Below are 7211 nucleotides of genomic sequence, written 5' to 3'. Positions count from 1 at the left end.
TCCAGTTGAGGCAATGTGCAACACATTTTGAGAGACATGATCTACCTGTTGGAATCTTAACATTTAGAACAGATATATTGATCAGTGTATAATTTTTGGATTATCAAAGATGGGAATAAAATTGAGCTATAATATATAAAATAAGAGGATTTATATATGTCTGTTTTTTTACTCCCCATCTCACCTGCTACTTCTTTATGGATAACAGTTATCCCACTTGATGGAATTTTTCTCTTTTCATCCATTACTTTTTTATTTAAATTATTCCCTCTCCTAGGATGTAAGTTTCCATAGACTGAAATGTTGTTATTTAATGGTAATAAGCCTTATTTTCAAGCTGCTTTACAGAATTTTGGCTTTGTCTTTTGTTTTCTTCATTGTACTTTTCTTACTCCACTCAGAATTTGTTGACCTGCTTAAATCTGCTTATATCTGTCTTTAATCAGTACTAAAAACATTCTCTATTATTTCCTTAGTTATTGCCTTTGTCTCTCTTTTCCTGGTAAAGTTTAGACATATATTAACGTTTAACTCTATCCTTTGTATCTTGAAACTTTTCTTCAATAATTTATTTTCTTTCTTCCTACTGCACTTCGTTAATTTTCTAGTAGTTCTCTGTTACTTCTAGCAGGTATTTCCTTTCTAAATCTACCATGATCATATTTGTATTTTCCTGTGTGCATCTTTAAGCATATGTTTTGTTCTTTAACTTCTGTCTGATAATTCGATTATTTAAATTGTTTTTCTTGTCTGTCGATTTGTTTCTGGATGTTGTTATCCTTAACAATATACTGATTCTTCTCTGTGTATGTGTGTCTCTCTCTCCATCTCTCTCTAAACACATGCACACAAACTCTCTCTCTCTCTCTCATGTATGCTATATTGCATACAAATGATTTACCAAAATAATTGACTTTATTTGTAATACAGACCTACAAGTTAGTTACTTTCATATTCATGTTACAGTTGAGGAAACTGAGACTCAAAGGGAAAAATGACTTGGCCAAGTTTATACACCCAATTAGTGTCAGGATAGTTTAAGATTACCTTGTTGTCTACTATGGAGATAAGTTCCTCCAGAAGTTTTGCTTATGCAGGCATTACCCATATCAGATCATCTTAAATCAGGGTGAAAATATGAGTATCTGAACAACTCAGATTTGGTCCCAGACTTCAAGTATGCTCAAGAGCTGGTTCTTGTTTTCTCCTTCATTGGAGTGTATTAACCTTATGATTCTAGCTTAGAATAGCAAAAGTCTCTGGGCAGACTCTCTATATTTTGTCAGCCATAGACTATAATTTCTGTCTTTTTCATCTGAGAATTCTATCTGAACAAAAGTTAACTTGGCTTGCAAGGAAAAGTTCCCCAAATTCAGTGACAGTTTTCCTCTTTGAGCTCCCATCTTCTTTAATTCTTATCATGTTTTTCTGGTAGCTCTGTTCTGCTTCTTCGTTTGACTTTCATTGAATTGGGTAACTTTTTTTTTCCTCTTCCCGATGTACATAAATGACTTAAAGTATATCAATATCACTATATTCTCTATAACGCACAAATAACTAGCATAAATAAGTTGCATTTAGACAGTATAGTCTAAATACAAGTTCCCTGTCCTATTTTGTAGGTCTTTGAATGTTGTTTAAAAAAATACAACTAAGACATGTTAAATTTCACTAAGTTTATTTGACCAAGAAAAAGGTTTGAGAAATAGGCACCATCCCAGAAAAAAGACTGTTCAGAGTGACTCCACATCCAGAGTGGTGAGATGTATTTATAACCAGAACATAGAAAATTATATTCAGAGTTTCCCTGATTGGTGCAGTTCAATATTTGCCTTATTTGGGCATAATTTGGCAGCATTCAGCCTGGGATTGACTAAGGGTTTGGCTCCTATGATTGGTTGAGGCTCAGTTGTTTGGTTACAAGTCCATATATCTACATTAGCTTACAACTTATTTACACATTAAGTTAGAGTACAGTCACTATGTATGGGTGCCGCTTTGGGCCAAACTTAATTAGGCAAGTACAATGGGCACTTTGAGCCAAACTTAACTCAGCTTAACAATGTTCTCTAGTATTTGTTTTACTTTATTGTATTTGTTTGATTCAATATAGCAAATGCTTCTTTAGACTTACCCACATGTTTATATATATATTACTGTTTTGCGTCCATTGAACATGCCTTCTACTTCCTAATTTGAGCCAGAATTGACTAGTAGACGCTATGAATGCATCATGCTCTTTGGCCCATTTCGAACACTCAGGTATGTCTGTACTCTTAGTTTATCTATTCATCATTGTTTCTACAGATCCCTCATGCTTTAAAATATATGTGGCTTTTATAATTTATCCAGCTTTTTCTTGTCATTTTAATAAGAGTATGTGTCTTATACAACTACTACATTCATCCCAGAAGTAGAAGCAAACTATTATAATCCCATTATTTTTATTCCTACTATTCTCTTTTCAGAATTTCTTTTAGATATTCCTTGGATAGTTTTATTCAGTCCTCCATGTCTTTCAGCTTATCTTATGTTCTATCTTTTGGTTCATATTCTGCATTCTGGATAATTCTTCATCTTCACTTTCTAGTTTGTTGATATTCCTTTTGGTGATTATAAGCTGCTCTTTAAAATGGTCAATAATGCCTAAGATGTTTATTATCTTGCCCTTTGCAGAAAAAAAATTTCAGCTTTTGCTCTGGAATGATTTTGCATCTCTTCCACCAAGCTTCCAGTGTATCAATGGCCAGAAAATAATCTATATGTTAATTTGTTAATTTGATGGTTCATGGTTCAAGGCTGTACAATTTATAAGTTTGAAGTCAAACAACACATGATGGATAATCCTGATGTTACAGATTCTCAGGGGAGAATATATATTTGTTTTTTCTACCAATTGTTCTAGTATTTACAGACAAACTTCTTAATTATACTGGGTTGGTTAATAAGTATTTTTCTTTACTCTTTCAATCTAGGTCCAGCTATGCATCACCTCTTTGCTGATGAGCCTTAAGAAAATCCAAATTTATAAATTGCTGGGTCCATCTCTCTTGCCATCCAGAAAAGTCAGAGCAACTGGTCTTGCTGGTTTTAAGTGTTGCCTGTGTTTCTGGCATTGGTAATTTTCTTTGTTTTCCTGTAGTTTTAGGTATACATATATAATGACATCTCCAAAATTCATCAATATTAGCATTTGTTATGAAGATTTTCAGGCAACTGGCTTACCATATGGCCTAAATCTGATTCCAAAGTCCACATTTCACTTTCTCAAATATAAAAACTGTTTGCTAATAAGCATTAGAAAAATATCTCGAAGAAGAACATTTTGATAAATATGATTATACAATATTCACTGCAGTAAATAACCGTTGCATACTCAAAGGAGTTTCATTTGCATATATAACATGAGATGAAAACCAATAATAAATGGTGACTTTTAATAAAATAGATAAGAAATATTATCTTGTGCAAATAATCTGATGCAAGAATAATTACCCCTCTAATTAGTAAAATTCAATAAGAAGGTAGAATTTTCATTTACATGTGATCAAATAACTTTTTTTTACAATACCTTTGCCTTTTGAATTCTTTAATAAAATACATCAGAAATAGTATCTTGTGCAAATAATCTGATGCGAGAATAATTACCCCTCTAATTAGTAAAATTCAATAAGAAGGTAGAATTTTCATTTACATGTGATCAAATAACTTTTTTACAGTACCTTTTGCCTTTTGAATTCTTTATTGTTTTCATTTAAGAAATGTGCAAATCTGAAACAAACTATATTCTCAATCATGTTAGAAAAAGTATATGTAATATGTATTTTTTAAAAGTCCAGTGGCTAAGAACTTAGATTGGGTTTTGAAATAATAATTTCCTAACACAATTTCTCAGTATGTTTCCTCTAGGCAAGAGAAAACTCTGTAATTATAAGATTCTTAATTTACCCTGGTAATTTCATAAGAAAAATGATTAATTACTTTGAGCAATCATTTATACAGATAATCATGGTTCTTTATTTAAACCACAAAAAATAGAAAGAAAGCAGAGAAGCTTAAGCATAAAACATAAAGAAAAATTCAGTCATTTAGTAAAAATGAAATCAGTGTTAGAATATTTCTTTTGACACCGTCAGCTAACATCTTTCTATTTTTGCTGAGTAACTATTAATTATATTTTAAGTTCAACTAACTCTTGACACAGCAATGGAATTTGAAGTGAATATACTACTTTAAAAAATAAATGGTGTATTTAGAGTGTTGACATTTAGAAAATGGTAGTTTTGTGAAATTTGCAATGTGTTTTAGAATTACAAATGCTAAAGTAAATGAATGCATGATTATATTTAATAGAATAAAAACAGAAGTATTTTTTAAGTCTTGACGACCCAAGGCAGGGTTCTGTTTTAAGTATTCCCCTTTCAATCAACGTTACAGCTATCCTAACTTAAAACTGCTTCAACTAATAATGTGTATTTATATTAAAAATGTAATCCATGGCTCTGAACCCTGGCTTCCTAGTAGAATCACATGGCAAGATTTTAAGTAATACTCATTTCTTGGCTCTACTAAAGTCCAATTAAAACAGAACTTCAGTTTTTAGAAAGAGGTGTCGGTAGTTTGAAAGGTTCCACATTATTCTAAGATGTGGGTGAGATTAAGAACCAGTAAGCACACCAGTCAGAATGGCTATTATTAAAAAGTCAAATAATAGCAGGTGCTGGTAAGGTTGCAGAGAAAAAGGAACACTATACACTGTTAAAGAGAATGTAAATTAATTCAGCCATTGTGGAAAACAGCGTGGTGATTCCTCAAAGACCTAAAAACAGAACTACCATTAGACCCAGCTATCCGATTACTGGGTATATACCCAGAGGAATATAAATTGTTCTATTATAAAGACACACGCACACATATGTTCAGTGCAGCACTATTCACATTAACAAAGACATGGAATAGACCTAAATGGCCATCAATAGTAAAGACTGGATAAATAAAATGTTGAATATATACACCAGGGAATAAGATGTAGCCATAAAAAGGAACAAGATCATGTGTTTTGAAGGAATGTGGATGGAATTGAAGGCCACTATCCTTAGCAAATGAATGTAGGAACGAAAAAACAAATGCCACATTCTCTCACTTGTAAGTGCAAGCTAAATGATGAGAACACATGCACACAAAGAAGGGAACAACAGACACTGGGGCCTACAAGAGGGCAGAAGGTCGGGGGAGGGAGACGATCTGGAAAAATAACTAATGAATCATAGGCTTAATGCCTGGGTAATGAATTAATCTGTAAAACAAACCCCCATGATGCAAATGTATTTATATAACAAACCTGCACATGTACCCCTGAAATTAAAGGTTAAAAAAAAGAAACAGGGAGCATTGCTAGGCTATATTTAGTAAGCACCAACTGCACATACTTAACCTATAAAATGCCTGAAATATAGATAGTGAAAATGCCTAAAATATAGATAGTAAAAAAATATAGATAGTAAAAAAAATATAGATAGTAAAAAAATAGATAGAGTGACATAAAACAAGAATTCAGATATAGCAGTTGTTTTTATTTGTTTAAGAATAAATTCAAAATTCAGAATTATAATTGTATACTCTTATAAGAGAAAACAGATTCATTTTATATAAAATATATTGTGCTAATTTACACACTTTTTTATCCCTAATAATAAACACAACTCTCTTAGATGGCTTAAAAGCAATCTTTACATTGCTTAGAGAACGTTAAATATCAATTGTGTATGTAAATTTTCTACTTATATGACAGCATGCTATCTTTCCTTAACTTTGGGTAAATAATTTTATGGTGTGATTAAACCGATCTGACATTTTGAAAAAGGGCATGTTTTTTAATGAAATATAAAAGAGTTCTAATTTTAGTTTTTCACTGTTGTGCAAACCTACTTTTTTGGCTTCATTTGCAAAAGGTTGTTGGATAACCTTTATCTTTTACCACAACTTCTTACTCTGATCCAAAATATTTGGCTTTTAAAATTCTCCTTATTTCATTATTTGTCTTCATATTTAAAATATCTTCTGTGATATTTCACTTCTAATTTTTTAATATTTTTACATAAAAAGAGATGAATACTAATATCCCTGATTTTTAAGAGAGGATTTTTATTGCCCTGTTAATTTGGAAATAAACATGCGATAATATGATTTTAAAATGCTAAAGTGGAGCTCTAGTAATCAACTGAAAATAGCATTATGAATAAACTATACTATGGCAATTCTTTAACATAATGAAGGAGGACATCAACAGAGCAGAAAATTGATGAATTTTGGAGTATATGAAGCATGTTGTATCAAATTGCCAGAGAAAGTAATGATTTTCTGTTACTGAACTTAGGTCACAAAGCCTACTGCCTGCTAATCGGCAAGTGGACCTGTTTCTCTAACAATGGCCCGAAACTTCACAACATCAAAGGAGAAATCATTGCCAGCAAAAGCATTTCCGGGTAGTAGGAAAGAATGCAAGTGAATAACATTAGTCCAGAAGTTTTAATAATATTCTTTGCTGGTTGAAATTCATGTTTAACATGATGTAAATTACTTGATAAGCAAATTAAGAACTATGCTACTACAGACTCCAAATAAGACGCAAGAAAAATGAGGGGAAATACATTAAAGGAAGATCTTAAAAAACAGCTGCACAGAAGATAAATTATTTTTCCAGGAGTTTTAAACATAGTTGCTTTTGTTTGTTTGCTTTGCTGTTTTTTCTTAATAATTGTTTTAGTAAGCTCAGGCTGCTATATAAAAATAAGATAGGCGCTGGTCTGAACAATAGACATTTATTTCTTATAGTTCTTGAACCTGGCAAGTCTGAGGAGGGTCATCTTCTGGGCTTTCAAAGGGCTGCCTTTTTCCTATGTACGTACATAGCGAATAGAAAGCGTTAGCTCTCTGGTCTCTTCCTGTAAGAGCACTAATTCCATCATGAAGACCCCATCCTTATGGGCTCATCTAAACCTAATTACTTCCAAAGGTCCCACCTCCAAATGCTAACACATTGAGAGTTAAGGCTTCAATATATTAATTTTGGGGAAACAAGACACAGTCCACAACAAATATATATATATATATATATAAAATACATATGTATAATATATATGTATACTATATATGTATATAATATGTGTGTATAATATATATACAAATATATAATATATATTACATATACC

At 31.7% G+C, this 7211-nt stretch overlaps 1 long non-coding RNA gene across 1 annotated transcript; it reads left to right on the top strand.

Moving 5' to 3' along the window:
* The first annotated feature begins 2571 nt into the window (after positions 1-2571).
* Positions 2572-6674, top strand: LOC129138263 (uncharacterized). Its single transcript, XR_008541410.2, has 2 exons — positions 2572-3118; positions 6377-6674. It is a non-coding gene; the product is annotated as an uncharacterized LOC129138263 (long non-coding RNA).
* The last annotated feature ends 537 nt before the right edge of the window (positions 6675-7211 follow it).

Source organism: Pan troglodytes, chromosome 22 (assembly GCF_028858775.2).
Source record: "Pan troglodytes isolate AG18354 chromosome 22, NHGRI_mPanTro3-v2.0_pri, whole genome shotgun sequence".
Lineage (NCBI taxonomy): Eukaryota > Metazoa > Chordata > Mammalia > Primates > Hominidae > Pan > Pan troglodytes.
The sequence above is the reverse complement of the archived record's forward strand: the minus strand, read 5'-3'. Positions and strand labels throughout refer to the sequence as shown.